Source organism: Callithrix jacchus, chromosome 12, assembly GCF_049354715.1.
Source record: "Callithrix jacchus isolate 240 chromosome 12, calJac240_pri, whole genome shotgun sequence".
In the NCBI taxonomy this organism is placed as follows: Eukaryota; Metazoa; Chordata; class Mammalia; order Primates; family Cebidae; genus Callithrix; species Callithrix jacchus.
Window position 1 is genome coordinate 70,742,450 of NC_133513.1, and position 18,456 is coordinate 70,760,905.

Sequence of the window (18,456 nt, forward strand, 5' to 3'; positions counted from 1 at the left end):
AATTTATTAAATAAAAAACCATATATATATATATATATATTTTTTTTTTTTTTTGAGACAGAGTCTCGCTCTGTTGCCAGGCTGGAGTGCAGTGGCACAATCTCTGCTCACTGCAACCTCCGCCTCCCGGGTTCAAGCAATTCTCCTGTCTCAGCTTCCCCAGTAGCTGGGAATACAGGCGCTCGCCACCACACCCAGCTAATTTTTGTATTTTTAGTAGAGATGGGGTTTCACCATGTTGGCCAGGATGGTCTCGATCTCTTGACCTGGTGATCCGCCCGCCTCAGCCTCCCAAAGTGCTGGGATTACAGGCTTGAGCCACCGCGACCGGCAATAACCATATTATTGTTAATACCCATACCATTCCAAGAAACCAGTACTGCTCCCACACCCCAAAAAAAGCCCTCGGAAGTGGGAATTCGATAATAAAATAGTTTAACCTGCAATTTTGCAAAAACTCAGACTTTGAGCACCACTGATCCCCTAAGAACATCCCTCTTGGTTTCTTCTCTTTTGTGTGTAGGTGAGTGGGATACAGGTATCCTTCATATCTATAGGATGAGCATTGAGAGGAGCCAAAGATACCAGAAGTGGATCAAGATATTAGGAAATCTTTTCTGGCTTCTGACTGAGTCTGAAAAGGTGGTGGGAATTGGTTGGTGTCTGAATCTTTATCAGGACACATTATGGTGTTTTGGGGTGGATCTGGCAATGCAACGGAGCTAGAGGATGACAACTAGACAGATGTGGTCATGTTTTCAAGTTTTACTTCCTCACTCCAACCTTTCCAACCCCTAATTAATGAATTAGATAATAAAAATTATGTGCATTTATCATGCACAACACATTATTTTGAAATAGCAATACATTGTAGAATGGCCCAACTAACATTATGTATGCATTACCTCGCATTTTTATCTTTTTTTTTTTTTTTTTTGGTGTGGTGAGGACACATAAAATCTACCATCTTAACAGTTTTTCAAAATACAATACAATGTTATTAACTATAGTCATTATGTTGCAAAATAGGTCTCTTGAACTTATTGCTCCTAACTGAAATTTTGTATCCTTTGATCAACATCTCTTCACCCCAACCCTAGTCACTGGTGACCAGGGTTCTATTCTTTACTTCTTTGAATTTAACCATTTTAGATTTAAGTCTTTCTGTGCCTGTCTTATTTCACCTTACATAATGTCCTTTAGGTTTGCCCATGTTGTCACAAATGACAGGATTTCCTCCTCTTTTCTCTTCTTTTTTCTTTCATTTTCTTTGTTTCTTTCCATCCTTTCTTTTTTCTTTCCTTCATTTGTTTCTTTCTCCTTTCTCTTTCTTTCTTTCTTTCTTTCTTTCTTCCTTTCTATCTTTCCTTTTCGTTTCTTTCTTCTTTCTCTTTCTTTTCAATCTTCTCACTGCAGCCTCAACTTCCAGGCTCAGGTGATCTTCTCCTCAGCCTCCTGTGCCACCACACCTAGTTAATTTCTGTGTGTGTGTGTGTGTGTGTTTTGTTTTTGTTTGTGTAGAGATGGGGTTTTGCCATGTTTCCCAAACTGGTCTTGAAGTCCTGGGCTCAGGAGATTCCCTTGCCTCTGCATCCCAAAGTGCCAGAATTACAGGCATGGAGCCACTGTGCCTGACCAATTTCCCTTTTTTTTTTTTGAGATGGAGTTTCTCTCTCTCTATTTCCTTTTTCTTTCTTTCTTTTCTTTTCTTTTCTTTCCTTTTTTTTTTTTTTTTTTTTTATGAGATGTTGTTTCACTTTTGTCACCCAGGCTGGAGTGCAATGGTGCAATCTCAGCTTACTGCAACCTTCACCTCCTGGGTTCAAGTGATTCTCCTGCTTCAGCCTCCCAAGTAGCTAAGATTACAGGCACCTGGAAACAGAGTTTCACCCAGGCTGGAGTGCAATGGTGTGATCATGGCTCACTGCAACCTTCACCTCCTGGATTCAAGCGATTCTCGCGCCTCAGCCTCTTGAGTACCTGGCATTACAGGCATGCACCACCACGCCGGCTAATATTTTGTGTTTTTAATAGAGATGGGGTTTCACCACATTGGCCAGGCTGGTCTTGAACTCCTGACCTCAGGTGATCCACCTGCCTCCGCCTCCCAAAGTGCTGGGATTAAGGTGTAAGCCACCGTGCCTGGCCAATTTCCTTCTTTTTAAAGTCTAAATTAGTCTCCTAGTCTCCTAGTGTGTGTGTGTGTGTGTGTGTGTGTGTATCACATTTTCTTTATCCATTCATCTACTCATAGACATTTAGGTTGATTCCGTATCTTGGCTGTGGTGAATGATGCTGCAAGGAGCATGAAGGTGCAGCTATCTCTCCAACATCAGACTTTCCTTTCCTTTGGGTATGTAGTGGTGTTGCTGGACCACATGGTAGTTCTATTTTTAATTTTTCTGAGGAACCACCATATTGTTTTCCATCATGACTTTCCACGAAAGTATCACTTAATGACTTCGATTTTAATTAATGATTGCAAAAATGTATGTATTTTGAGCTACTTCGCCTTTTCTTTGGGAGGTTCTTGGCAGACACTAAAGTAGTCCTTATGGATGATGAAATTGAACTATAACTAAAAACCAATTTCACAAAAAGAACACATGGTCCCTGCCTCCAAAGGTTTAGTGAGAAAAATAGATGTGTTTACAAATATCCCCATATTACAAGATAGTATAAATGTAATCATATGGTAGCAATATCAATTGTGTGCTACTGAATGACACAGAAAAGGAGAGGTTCATTCAAGGTTAAGAATGAAGAAAAGTTATGGGGTGGGTGTAGCAATTTAGCTGGGACTTGATGAAGGAAGAGGATTTCCTTGATGGAAAAGAGGCCTACTGGAACAAGAGAATAGCACAGAGACAGGGAAGTCTGGTGTGTTGAAAGGAAGCAAAGCAGGTTGGAGTAGCCGAAGTGTAGGATTTAGGACAGATAAGGCTAAATGAGGTGGGATGGGGCTAGATTATAGAGACTAGGACATGTCATGCTAAGAAATTATAATGTGATTGAACATTATTGGTATATTTATATAAACAGTGTCAGCATCCTTAACGTTATTTTTGCCTTTAATTTCAGTTTTATGAGTTCCCTTCTAAAATAAGTAGTTGATTAAAATCTTAATGTACTTCCTATCAGTTAGTCAGTAAACATACTACTTTGTACATGGCATACTAAAAGGATGCATTTAGACAACAGATCAGACCTCACGTGATCATGTATAAATCGTGCAAAACGTTTGCTAACTGAAAGAACACGTCAGTGTTGTTAACGTCATCATCAATTTCTTCACCAGAACACTATTCTCAGGCCAAGCTCTGCAGGATAAGGTTGTGTGGAGGAGAGAGAAGCTGGAACAAGAGCCTGGGAGCACAGTGACCCTGGTAACAGTGTGGGACACAGGGAGATGACGACACCAATGTATCTCTGTGCCTGGCCCTCACTCTGCCTATATTTAACTCTTTTTTTGTATTTATTTTTTTAAATATTTGGACCTTCCCATCTTTTCTCAGACTTTCAGTGTTTTACAGAGCCTGCTATTTTCTCTTCTGAGTTTGAGAGTAGGACTTAGAAATAGATGACTCTTCACTGGCTTGGTGAGTAAAGGATCCGGAAACTGTTCTCTCCCCTAGCCAGATGTCTTTCAACTTTAGTTTCCTCATGGGTAGAGTGAAGGATTGAATAAGATCAGTGATGGCAAGTTCACAAGGTTTATCCAGATGAGACTGGCATCATACATGAGCAAAGAAGACTGGGGGCTATAGTGGTTGCAAGGTGGGAGCAAAGTGGTTGGGTAGCAGGTGTGTGGAGATGTGGGGATAGCAGAGGGGAAACTAAATGCAAGGCAACCTTGGTCCTGTGTCACGGAGGCAGTAGGGAGTGGAAGGATTGGAGAGAAAATGCTTCATCCAGTGAGAGGCAAACTTACTCAGTTCCAGATAATTGTTATGTAAGAATGAGGGCCCGGTGTTATCAGAGCTTTCAATATTTTGAAAGAATCCTGAAATTCAGATTTTTATGTGAAATCTTCTAGTGTTAAAACATCAGCAATTTGTTCAAATTTGCTAAAAATAAAACCAAAAACATTGGGTCTTCCAAACAACACATCAAGAGACCAGATTTGGCCTGAGTGGTGCCAAAGTTTCCAAAGTTCCTTCTGGCTTCAGACTTCCTATATAACCCATTTCTTCCCCTTTTGCTAAAACATATGGTAGTACTCCCTGTATCCAAATTATGACAGCTTTGGAGGAGCTCTTTGGCAAATGCTAGACTATGAAATAACTACAAGGCCTTGAAGTTGTTTGTTTTTTTTTTTGAGACGAAGTTTCGCTCTTGTTACCCAGGCTGGGGTGCAATGGCATGATCTTGGCTCACTGCAACCTCCACCTCCTGGGTTCAGGCAATTCTCCTGCCTCAGCCTCCTGAGTAGCTGGGATTACAAGCATGAGCCACCATGCCCAGCTAATTTTTTTTTTATTTTTAGTAGAGACGGGATTTCACCATGTTGACCAGGATGGTCTTGATCTCTTGACCTTGTGATCCACCCGCCTTGGCCTCCCAAAGTTCTGGGATTACAGGCTTGAGCCACCGTGCCCAGCAAGGCCTTGAAGTTTAAAAAAATATCCTTTTTTAATGGCCACACTATTGATAAAATTCAGAGAACTCCTGCCACGGGAGGCTATGGTAAGAAAATTGCTTCAGCCCAGGAGTTTAAGACCAGCTTGGGCATCATAGTGAGACTTTGACTCTACAAAAAACAAAAAATTAGCTGGTCATAGTGGCATATGCCTGTAGTCCTAGCTATCTGGGAGGCTGAGGTAGCAGGATCATTTGAGCTTGGGAGATCAAGGCTGAAGTGAACTGTGATTGCATCACTGCACTCCAACCTGGGCAACAAAGAGAGAACCTGTCTCAAAAACAAAAAACAAAAAACCAAAAACAATACCTCTGAAGAAGCACATAAGAAAAGAAAAGAAAAAACAAAACAAAACAAAAAAAAACCAGAGGCCCCAAAAGTTAATTACCTGTGTTTATTGTCCCTTTCAGGAACAATTAGTGTGATTTAATTCCAAGATTTAGAGCTGCTTCTCTGAATAGTTTACTTCCTGTTCTGCCTTTCCATCTCAATGTTAAAGAATCAATATTGGTTTCCACTTGGATGAGGGGTATTTACAGGCTTGACTTATGGTGTTGAAACAAAGAAATCTTCATTGTCTTTACCCTGGCAATATTTCTCCATGTATTCTGTCCCTCTTCCTTAACAGAGCTATCTGGGGATGTACTTGGAACAAGTTAAAGGTTTGGGTTTTTTTTTTTTTGAGACGGAGTCTTTCTCTGTGGCCCAGGCTGGAGTTCAATGATGTGGTCTCAGCTCACTGCAGCCTCCATCTCTCAGGTTCAAGTGATTCTTGAACCTGAGATTACAGGCGCCAGCCACCACACCTGGCTAATTTTTATATTTTTAGTAGATATGGGGTTTCACCATGTTGGCCAGACTGGTCTCAAACTTCTGACCTCATGATCCACCCCCCTCAGTCTCCCAAAGTGCTGGGATTATAGGTGTGAGCCACAGCGGACATCCCCAGGTTTGGCTTTTATAAGTTAAGTTAATATGGCAATTTAGATTTTTCTTAAAAGCATATTTATATGGACCTAAAAAACAAAAAGATAAATATAGCGAATGGATTTACAGTGAAATTCTGTAATACAAGTGTGTTTTTAAAGCTGAGGTTTTTGGATTTGACTGGCTGGCATGTAGTATTTGCTTTATGTCAATGAGCTATTCTACAAACAAGTGGGCCTGACTTTAACTTAAAGTTCAGAGCAGATGTTGACAATGGGAAGGAGGCATCTGAGTGCATGAAACAAGAATGACGTGTTCAGAGAAACCACATACCTTACTGTGACTGAGCTGACCTACAGAGGACAAACAGGAGGCTCTGAATGACAGTGGTGAGCCATGATTTGCCCTTGTCCTAGTCCCAGTAATGAGTCAATCCTCACCCTTTCACATCAGAAAGTATATTAGCCGTCACTGAATGTTTGACATTTAAAACAGAATCTGAAAGAAGCAGGTAATTATTTGATCATTACAGCCATGTCATCTGATGTTATATTGATAAAAAATTTACATTTTAAATTGTTTACACATGTATTTGGCTAGCTTTTCAGATTCAATAGTGGAAACACTTTAAGCTCCAGAGGAAGGGGCCACATCTCCTTCACCCCACAATACCTTCTAAATGCACTCAATTCATTTTGTTGAATGAAAGATATTTGATTAATCATTTGAATTAGGATTTAGGTAAGTAAATTTAGGTTTTCTATGCAGTCATTCATTCATTTCATACAGATTTGTTGAGTGTTCGCTATGTGCCAATCATAATTCTCAGTGCTAGGCATATGGGATAGATTTGTGGGATCGTCCCTAAATGAATAACAATCCATTGTAATAAATGTTATAGCAGGGATACCTAAATTGGTGTGAGGCATTGGAGGAGGAATGACAGATGTAGAGTTTCACAGATGACATCAAGATGAAGGAAACATTTGGGTTCAGTCTTGAAGGAAGAGTAGGAATTGGAGAAAGGCCTTCAGCTGCCTCCAGCTACAGACGGGAACTGAAGAGTGAGAGCTTGGACAAGGGAGGGAGCATAGCTAAAATGCTGAGTTGTGAGCTGTGTGTTGGGGGCACAGATTTGTGGGACATTCTAGCATTACAGACTTTTAGAAGAAAGAATCAGGTAACTGGCTAGTTATTTAAAGATCTGGATATCTAATGTCATATGGACAAATTGTGGTTTTATAAAACCAACGTTTTCATTTTTGTTTATAATTTTTGAATAACATGAAAGTTTTAGTGATGGATGACTGTAAACTTCCTGAGGGCAAGAATGATCGTCATTGGTTTCTTAGTGTCCTTTTATAATACATGAAATAAAAACGTGTGCTCTGCTAAATTGTGGGTGATAAGGAACCATGGAAGGGTTTGAAAAATTGGAAGCAGAATTGAGATGACCAGAGAGCCACGGTTTAGGAAGACGGCTCTGGCAGCAGCTCAGCAGATGCACTGCAGCAAGGAGAGAGTGTAAGCTGAGGAATTCAGCCATGGGTACCGTGTCGGCCCAGGCATTTGCAGACAAGATGGAGAGAAGAGTCTGATTGCAGAACTCTTTGCTGGACCCTGGCATGCTAGAGACGAGGAATTGGGATTCAAGTAGGAGCTCTCACTCTTCAGTTCCCGTCTGTAGCTGAAGGCAGCTGAAGGCCTTTCTCCATGGAAAATGCCATTTCCATGTCCCATTATTATTTTTGGGTGAGGGGGAGAGATGTGGTACTAGTGTGTGTGTGTGTGTGTGTGTGTGTGTGTGTGTGTGTGTGTGTTTTCAGTTCAGTTGAATCTGAAATAATGAGAACCTAGAATGAAGTGTCTAACAGAAGATGTGCTATTGTGGGAGGAAAGGAGGTGAGTCGAGGATGTTCTGGCCAGAAGTCTTTATAGGGACAGTACCTTAAAGATTTTGGGGGAAGCTATGTGAGGATAAAAAACAACTTCTTGTGACTACCAATTATGTCTAAAGGGAATGCCATGAACTGGAGGCTTTGCACTTGGGCAAAATGGAAGTATGGTCATGATACTTTTCCAGATAAAATTCAGGAAGAGAATTTAAGGACTGAGTTGAGGGGCCTGAGCACATCCAGTTGAGTTTTTGACATGGGAAATGGTGAAAATTTGGTTAGAAATGTGGATTTGGAGTTCTGAAGAGACCTGGAGACTTCAGACTTCCTGCTTGAGAATCTATGATCACTTGGTGGCGCTAGAGAGAACTGGGAGAGTCATATGGGAGTGAACTCACAAAAGCCTAGGGGGCAGGGGGTTGTAAAAACGTAAGTAAACAGTGTCAAGAATGAGGAGGCTGTGCTGAAGAACAGTAAGGAGGCGGGGAATGCCATAGTAAAAACACTTTTTCTTGTTTGGATGCATCAGAAGCCAGAAATCACTGAGCAGAGGAATGATGAGAAGGTGAGGAAGCAGAGGTAGGGAGAGTACTCTTTCATGTTTTCCTAAGAAAACCTTTGAAATATGCAACTACAGTAATAAGATCTAACACTTACTAAATAGTTACTCTATGCCATGGTACCTAGAGCTTCATAGCCAGGTTTGAAATCCCCTGCAGGTTTTGGCATGTGCGTGGATGGTTACTAGAAACATGCTCATGTGAGATACAAACAAAATGGGGTTCTTCATTTGCTTTTTGGTGCACATTGAATTACCACCTTTTTTTGAAAACTAGTTTGGAAAGAGATGTCCTAGGAGTCTTTGGGATAAGGAAGAGGTCTCTGAACTGGGGAAAGAGCAGTAAACTGGGGTATGAAGAATACAGAGATAAACTTGACTGTGCAGTGCTTAAGAGACAAAGTCAGCCATTTGTCAACTTTCATTCTACCAACAGGTACCCTAAAAACTATGCTGCAACATCTGGAAAGGGGGTGCTAGCCAGCTATGTGGTTTCCTGATTTGTGGAGGAAAGGAAAGAATGAAAGAGGGAGGGAAGGAAGGAAGAGACAGCAAGAAAGGAAATGAAAGCAAACCTTGTTTGGACTTCAATGCCTCTTGGTTTTGTCTTTTTTTGGCTGTCAGTGACCTGGGGGCTTTTCATGATCTCAGAGCAGCCTATAGTTGCCATTCTGGGCTTTCCTCACTAAGACTTCCTTCTTCCCATTTGCTGACTTTTCTTTCTGTCAGGAAATTATTCTGAGAGATGTTGAAAAATGCCATTTCCATGTCCCATTATTATTTTTGGGTGAGGGGGAGAGATGTGGTCCTAGTGTGTGTGTGTGTGTGTGTGTGTGTGTGTGTGTTTTCAGTTCAGTTGAATCTGAAATAATGAGAACCTAGAATGAAGTGTCTAACAGAAGATGTGCTATTGTGGGAGGAAAGGAGGTGAGTCAAGGATGTTCTGGCCAGAAGTCTTTATAGGGACAGTACCTTAAAGATTTTGGGGGAAGCTATGTGAGGATAAAAAACAACTTCTTGTGACTACCAATTATGTCTAAAGGGATAAAAAAAATAGTGATACTTTATGTTGAGATTACTATGTGCCAGGTACTGTGCTAAGTGCTTTACATAAGTTAACTCATTTAATTATGACCACAATCTGATGAGGTAAACACTATCAGTCCCCTCACTTTTCAGATGAAGAAAGAGAGGTGCAGAGCTAATTAAGTAACTTGTGCAAGGTCACATTCTTGGCTGGTACCAGAGCTGCGATGTATGCTCAGATTATCCAGGACTCCAGCCAGCATGCTTATTCCTTATGTGAAATTTTCTAGAGTAGATGTCCTCATGTACTCATAGATGTAAGTATCTGTGTGTTACTTGTATGAGACTGTAGGTGTTGAAAACACAGAGAAGTGAAAATTCAACCAGCCATTCCTGTGAACCACATAATACCTTTACCAAATGATCACTGCCTCTCTCCTTTCCCACACTGAGAGGTGGTTTTGCTAATTTGAGCAAATTAATAGGTGACAGTCATTATCCTGACAGCCTTATAATTATCATCTTCCACACCATTATCTTGTTAGAATTTCTCAGGGGTTTTCCTGCCAACTCCATGCCTGTTCTGTTGGGGGCTGTGGAAAAAGCAGAACTGGTGAAAGAGCGAAACACTGGGGTATGAAAAATGCAAAAATAAACTTGACTATGCAGTGCTTAAGAGATAAAGTGCTGACTTTTGTCATCTGCTAAGTGTGGCTTAGACAGAAAGAGTTGGCGCAAGCATTTGGGCACTGCCTGCCCAGAGATTCTTGGAGCTGCTCCTCCCAGGTCTTTCCTTGGCTGCTGCGGAGCAGAAGGGTGGCATTTTGGGTGGTTGAACCCGTGCTTGGCTATTTGGGACGATGGGAAAGAGAACAAGACTTTTCTCTCTTCCGGCTGCCAGCCTCTTTCTGAAGCCACAAGGGTGAAATTGTGGTCATTCTCTAGCCAGAAAGCAGCCAACAGATTTTGGAGATCTGCCACATCAAAGTGTGGGGTTAATAGCATCACTACCACCAGTGGGGACAGAGTCAAATGCAGCAAATCAAGAAGGAGCAGGCAATGTCCTTTGTTCTTCCTTTATGGTCCAGTGTGCTTAGGAAAAAAATGATGGTCTCCTGAAAATATCTAATTATTCTGCTCTTTTGTCAAGTTTTCTTTAAGTGTTCTTTAGTTATTAAGAAATAACTAAAGATTTAGAAGTTTTAAAAGCCCTAGATTTCTAAATGATCTAGTAACCGGTTGTTCTAGAAGTCAGGGGCAACCAGTAACTAATCCATAGACAATGGCTATGAAATTATAAGAAACCCCTTAAGTTCCAGATTCTTCAATACCAGAAAAAACTTCAAGGTTGTGAAAGTAGTAGCTAAGATTTATTAAGTTTTTTTTTTTTTTTGTTTTGTTTTTTACTGTATGCCTAGCAGTGGTCTTTAAATTTGCAACCCACTCTTACCCTAGTTTACAGATGAGAAGACTGAGGCTCAAAGTCAACAACGAATTGACTTAAAATCCCATGCTAAGTAGCACAGACTGGACCAGAACTCAGATACAAACCTGGTGTAAAAAGCCTCTGATCGTAACCATTACTCAGTTCCTATCATTCTGGAACCAGACACTAGAAAAATGTGCCTTATTCCTATCTACCCCATCTTGATGGTAAAACTAAAAGGAATTAAAGAAAGCTAGGCAGTAATTGAAAAAATTGTTGACTTGCTTAAAGTAGTTTTCTGTTGTCTCCTTCTTCCATATGTACCTAAAGCAGCCCAAGGTCGCTGATGTTGACCTCAGAAACCCTGAATTTATGTTTTGTTCTCATTGTTCAGGTTCCTCTTTCAGGATATTTAGGCATTCCTGCACCTGAGGTGAAGTTTTCTCTGTTGCCCCTTTGTTTGAAGAGCCATAATACCAATGAAATAAGCAACACATAATTTCCTGATTTTATTTACTCACACAAACCTGTTACTAGGTTAAAATTTTGGGTGTAGGTACAGATGGGGAGAGTGGATGTGTATGGGGAAAAGGACCATTGACCTCCGTAGGGGGATATGGGGGTGCTTATATTTATGAAAAGTCTCATGTAGCTGTTAATTTTATCTCTAATTCAGGCCATATATTTGGTCATTGTAACTCTATTTATAGCATTTGTCTTTTAAATATTAAATTTATTGTGTTATAAAACAATTATAAGCATACAGTATGATGAGTTTTGACAAATTCATATAGTGAGGGTTAATATTACTTTTTTTTGGTAACAGATTTATTAAATTATAAATTACATATAACTCACTTATTTAAAGTGTATAGCTCCCTTGATGGTTTTAGAATATTCCGAGTTGTACAACCATCAGTACAATCAATTTTAGAGCATTTTCACCACCCCTGAAAGAAACCTCATATGCATTAGCAGTCACTCCCTATTTCTCCTTACCCCAAAACCTCCTAGCCCTAGGCAGCCACTAATCTATTATCTGTCTCTCCAGACGTGCCTATTCTGGGCATTTCACATAAGTGGAGTCATACAATATGTGGTCTCTTTCAATTATGTTTTCTCACTTAGCTTAAGGTTCTTAAGGTTATACATGTTGTTGCATGTGTAAATATTTCCTCTCTTTTTATTGCTGAATAATAGTCCATTGTGTAGATATATTATACTTTATTTATCGATTCCTCAGTTGATGGGCATTTGGATCCATTATCTATAAATGTTTATCAGTTTTCATCACATGTAACATAAAAAATATTTAGTATATTTAATATCTTCTTTTTTTTTTTCTTTGATGGAGTCTTGCTCTGTTGCCCAGGCTGGAGTGCAGTGGTGTGATCTCAGCTCATTGCAACCTCCACCTCCTGGGTTCAAGCGATTCTGCTGTCTCAGCCTCCTGAGTAGCTGGGATTACAGGCACTTACCACCACAGCCAGCTAATTTTTGTATTTTTGGTAGAGATGGGGTTTCACTATGTTGGCCAGGCTGGTCTTAAACTCCTGGCCTCAAGTGATCCACCCACCTTGGCCTCCCAAAGTGCTGGAATTACAGGTATGAGCTACCGTACCTGGCTGAATATTTACTATATTTAATATAGTCTATCTATGATCTATCTTAATATATAGACTATTTTCTATATGTATTTATAACTGTTTGGCTGTAACATTCATTTTTAAGATGTAGACATTTAACAGAGGCCTTGATTTTTATATCCTCTTTTCTGTTTTCTTACTTTCAATATTTAGTGTGCTAGTAGGCAGAAACATGAAAGTAGTTTCATCCCATCTTGACTTCTGAGACAGTCTGATCCAGGCCACCACAATTGGATTCACGACTGTAGTAAAATTATTATTTGGAGTTCACCCCCTTGAATAGCAATTTCATACTGTAGAAAATGCTTACAGGATTGTAAACAAACACACACACACACACAGAATGAAGATGACTCAGTATGATTTAACAAAGAGTTTCAATACTTTAGAAGCACAACAGGGTGGATTCTTTTCTTTTTCTTAAAAAATGGTGTTGATAAATAACTATATTTATTTGACTTTAGAAGAGAAATGATACACTGACATTCTGAAATGTCAATGGAAAGTGACAAAATTGATCCAGTTACTATAATTTTTTTTTTTTTTTGAGACGGAGTTTCGCTCTTGTTATCCAGGCTGGAGTGCAATGGCGCGATCTCGGCTCACTGCAACCTCCGCCTCCTGGGTTCAGGCAATTCTCCTGCCTCAGCCTCCCGAGTAGAGGAGGCACGCACCACTATGCCCAGCTAATTTTTTGTATTTTTAGTAGAGACGGGGTTTCACCATGTTGACCAGGATGGTCTTGATCTCTTGACCTCGTGATCCACCCGCCTCGGCCTCCCAAAGTGCTGGGATTACAGGCTTGAGCCACCGCGCCTGGCCAGAGAGTACCATTTTTCTAATCTTGTTTTGCTCTGTGAGCTCTGTAAGAACTACCCTCTCCAACTCTACCAAATCTATCAGGCCATTCCTGCACACGTACATTCATGTCATTCCTCTTGCCTTGGCTGCCATTATATGGATCTCTTCATTATTCTTTAGGACTAACCTACTTTATGAGGCCTTGTACTCCTGCTCCCACCTTGAGTGCTTTCATTTCCCTTGACTCCTAAACTTTTAATATCATCTACTTGTTTGACACCCAATCATGTACATACTCTTACGCATATACCTTTCAATGTGCACACACCTTCCCATGTGCCACATATCTTACCTTCCTAAGTGAGTTAAAAGAGCTCCTGAGGGCAGGTAACATACTCTATATACCTTCTGGTTTTCCTTAGTATCTATTACAATGTAACTTAAATGTAAGTGATCAAGAACATTTTGAATAAAGACTACTTTCTTCTCCTCCTCCTTCTTCTTCTTCTTTGTCGTCAACATTATCTTTTTTTTTTCTTTTTGAGACAGCATCTTGATCTGTTGCCCAGGGTGGAGAGCAGTGGCGTGGTCATGGCTCACTGCACCCTTGACCTCCTGGGCTCAAGCTATCTTCCTGCCTCACCCCCACAAGTAGCTGGGACCACAGGTTCATGTCACCACACCCAGTTAAATTTTAAGACCACTTTTATCATGCTGAATTTCTGTAAACTGGGCTTAGTGGAAATTTTAGTTAATATGGAATTTTTATTTAAAAGAATGCCAGATAAGGGAATTGATCATATTAGATCATAAGATATGAAGAAGGGAGGATATTAAGAAGAAATTTTCTTAAAAATAGATATGGCACATTTGTATTCTTATATTCTATGGTCATCAATAATATTCCTCAGCTTTACCTTTGTTCTAAATGGGACCAACTAGAGAGAGTATAGATGGTTAAAATAATCAACTTGAAATTACGGCCTACTCACAATATATTCAGTTGCAAGTAAAGAAATGAGTAGCAGATAACTTAACAAAATAATTTACTGGGTTAGCTCACAAATGCGGAGGGCTGGAGAAACCAGGCTTTGGTATCTCTAGGAGGTCAAGGTAGCAGGACTGACAGAAGTCCCTTCAGTGCACTTTCATGGGGATCCATAAACTCCACAGGTTTCCCTTCCTTATCGCATTTCACTCCAGATTCAGAGTGCTGAAAGCCTACTGGCTTATCTTGGGTTATATACTGCTCTATTGCTCAAGGTGAAGGAAACTTAATTAACAGTCCTTTTGAGGATATAGGGCAGATCTATATCCTCAAAAAGGAAATTGAGCACCATTACAAAAAAGGAGGAATGAAGGCTAGCCCATTTGTAAAACCGCCTTACCCAGTACAGAACATCAGAAAAACAGCTAGTGGAGAGGCACCTAAAGAACAGAGGAAGCTATGGGAGGAGGGTGCTGCTGTGACAGATCACGGTAAATCACAAAATGGTAGTTTTCACTGTGTTCTACTGAGCCTACATGTATCTTAAACTCTGAGATGACAAATCAGAAGCTGTTAGTTAGCACTATAAAAACTTGCCTTTCTAGTCAAAGTGGATGTGCATGGGAGCTTGTATTTCCAAGATTTGCTCTCTTGAATATTTACTGTGAGAATTTCTTTGGCTCTTGTCCTATATCCTGAAATGTCACCCAAGGCAGGGCATGGCAATGCAAGGTAGGGCAGAGGTATTTGGTGTAGAAAGGCACTTTTGTCTACTTAAGTTTGAAAACTGGTAAGGGAGATAATTCTTCATCCCCCATTACCTGCAACCTCCCAAGAATACTGGCTTTATTCGTGATTCTGGTGCTTTGTCTATATAAATTTGTACTTTTCCTGAAGTGCTGTGATTGGAGCATTTGAATGAAGGACAATCTTGTATTCATTTGTCTTCATACAACCTCTTCGTCTCTTTAGATCCTTGGCTATTTCTATCATCTCCTATCTAGTTTGGGGAGTTAAGATGTTATTTTCTTTAAAGAGGATTCTGAACAGAAATTGTAAAGTACTAAATTGTCATTAGAAACACCAGAATTGCACTGTTTACTTTTACAATAGAGTAGGTACCACAGAGAGTAAATTTCCAATGGAGGGACATATCTGATTACTACAAAAGTTTTTGACTTGGAAGTTTGGGTTATTAATACAATCATGTGGTTTCAGTGTCTGGATTTTAGACCTACAGTTTTGTTCACTAATGGTAACTTTCTGTTTTTGGTTATTAAATGTTGAAAGTTAATTTGTATAAAGACTTATGGTACATGGTGACGTGAGTTCTGCCCAGAGCTCTGAAATCAAAGTGAAGAAATAAATACACAGAAGCCCAGGCAAATGACAGGTGTAGCTATGACTCTGAAGGTAAGCAAATGCCTTGTCATCTAGTTAGGCTGTGTATGAATAGATAATTGGTATTTCTACTGTCTTCAGACATTACCTATTGAAACCACAGCCAAGTGAATAGTTTGGCAAAATCTGTGGACAAAGACTCTGTTGCACTTGACCATAAAGTAAAGTGTAAAGTGCACCTGACTAAAGTAAAGTAACTGGCATAGTGAAGAGACATGAAAGATGCAGGTTAAGTGGGAGGCCCTGCTGGGGACATGGAGGTTAGGCCTTGGATCTCCAAATCCATTGCCATGTATGCTGTTTAGAAAAAGAAGGAAAATTTTTCTTTTCTTGTCTTTTTTTTTGTTGTTGCTATTGCGACAGGGTCTTACTGAGTCGTCCAGGCTAGAGTGCAGTGGTGCAGTGCAGTGGTGCAATTACCGCTCACTTTAACCTGAAACTTCTGGACTCAAGATATCCTCCCACCTCAGTCTTTTGAGTAGCTGAGACTACAGCTGCACCACCACACCAGGATAATTTTTGTATTTTTTTGTAGAGATGGGATTTCAGTATGTTGCCCATGCTGGTCTTGAACTCCTGGGTTCAAGCCATCTGCCTGCCTTGGCCTCCTGAAGTTCTGGGATGACAGGCATGAGCCTCCATGCCCAGCTCAGATTTTTGAATAAAGTAAACATCATTTGGGTACCAACACCTAGTAGAAATTCATAAAAATCCCCCCAAAGTAAACTAACATAGTCAAAAGAGTGCATGAACCAAGGAAGATTTAATCCAATGATTCATGGATGCTTCAGTAGTGAAAAATAGATATTTTATTATATTAAAAGTTATAAAGGGAAAATTGTATGATTATCTTCCTATACACTGGAAATACATTTGATAAAATGTAATAACCATTATTTGTAGTAATGCTCAGAAATAGAAAAATGCAAATTCAAGACATATAAGGAGATAAAAAATTATAACTGTAGGTGAATATATGACTGTATTGCACTGCGTATTGTATATACCTAAGAAAATCATCTGAAAATCTACCATGAATAGGAGAATTTCATAAGGAAGTGGGATGCAAAATTAACATACAGACATCAGTAGCTTTTAAACATACAAACAGAAGACAAATCAAAGAAATGGCCCCAAATACAGTATTAGCAGAAGGATAAAATCTATAAAAATATAATACAATGAAATGTTGAGGAATATTTTAAACACTAAGAACATATATGGAGACTTGAACAAACGCAAAACATATTATGTTCTTAGAATCAATTGACATCATAAAAGGTCAATTCTCCTTACATCAATTTTTGACTGAAACTGTCCTAATGAAAGCATCATCTGATTTCTTTTTGAACCAGACAGGCTGATTGTGAAGTTCATAATAAACAGGAAATATGAATAGCCACAAAATATTGCAAAAGTAGTGTAATCGTAAAGAGAGAAAAAGCCCCAGCAGAGGTTAAAATATAGTAATAGGACTTTTATAAAAGAAGATTCTGTTATGAAACAAATGTGGCAATGATGTGTGAATAGACAGACCAATGGAACAGAATAGAATATCCACATACAGCTAAGAATTAGGAATTTCAACTGGCTCTTTGTCTTCAAAATAATGTACAATATTCATACTATAAGAAATGCAAGTTGAAACTGTGATGAAATGCTATTTTAAAACCAATAAATTTGCAAAAACCCAAGTTTCACAACACACTCAAAATCCTGGAGACAATGTGAATTAGTTCAATTCTCTTGAACTCAATTTGGTAATACCTGGGCTCAAGCCATCCTCCTACCTCACCCTTTTTCAATATTTTCTGAAATTACAATTAAAAATGTATATTCTCTTTGATTCAGCAATTCCACTTTTGGATTTTACCTAACAGATATGCCTATAAGCAAAAAAAAAAAAAAAAAAAAATGAATGTGTAAGGTTTTTCACTGCACATGGTTTTTCATTCAAGTCATAGGGACTGGTCAAACAAACAAAGATAAAGTCCCATGCTGGAATATAGTGCAGCAGTAAGAAATGAATAAGGGCCGGGCACGGTGGCTCAAGCCTGTAATCCCAGCACTTTGGGAGGCCGAGGCGGGTGAATGACTAGGTCAAAAGATCGAGACCATCCTGGCCAACATGGTGAAACTCCGTCTCTACTAAAAATACAAAAATTAGCCAGGCGTGGTGGTGTGCGCCTGTATTCCCAGCTACTGGGGAGGGTGAGACAAGAGAATTGCTTGAACCCAGGAGGTAGAGGTTGCAGTGAGCCGAGACTGTGCCACTGCACTCCAGCCTGGCACCTGGCAACAGAGTGAGACTCTGTTTCAAAAAAAAAAAAAGAAAAGAAATGAATAAGGGAGGTCAGTATGCACTGATGTGAAAGAGCTTCAAGATATTTGTCAAGTGAAAGGGAACAAGGCACATACCAATGTATATAAAGTGCTGAAAATGAGAGGAAATCTATATTTGAGTTTGCTGGTGTATGCATAAAGAAACTTTAGAAGGATATACAAGAAACAAAAGGCATTGGTTACCTGTGGAGGAACTAAGGCTTAGAAGGAAAATAGGTAGATAGGGGTTGTATATCTTTTGTCTTTTTTTCATTTTTGAAACATGCAAGTGTTTTGCCTATTCAAAAAGTAAATAAATAAGCAAGCATACAGCCACATGGTATACATGCATCCTATGTACTTATAAAAATGACTGTCTATGTATTGATGGGGAAAAATCTCTCAGGATGTTAAGTGGATGAAGGAAAGTGGGGAATGTAATGTATAATATGCTACTTTTTTTTAATGAAAAAGAGAGCCATTGAGAATATGTGCATGGTTGTGCTTATAAATGCGTAAAGAAACTGGAAAAATACTCCAGTTGGTGAACATTGTAATGTGCTGCCAGTTCCCCTCTAGGCTCCCCTCAGGAATAACAGAGTCCTTGCCGCAGCTATCAAGAATGCTGTCAGCCCTTATGGGGATAGACTGCCTCCTCTGAAGGGAGCCACCTCACCTTGGATCACCACCCATTCCGGGGTAGCCACATCCAATGCATGATCAACATGGAAGTGTGGAAGGGCAGCCCTCAGCACCCATTTCAGGACAGCTCTGAAGGGTCATCCCAACTTTAGAAATCTCCTTCTTTATAACTGCAAGGTTATCT

General features: G+C 39.7%; 1 protein-coding gene across 6 annotated transcripts in view; it reads left to right on the forward strand.

Annotated features, from left to right (window-relative positions):
- The window catches only part of SLC16A9 (solute carrier family 16 member 9), a 53,699-nt gene that overhangs the window by 2,137 nt on the left and 33,106 nt on the right, over nt 1–18,456 (forward strand). The window lies entirely within an intron of this gene.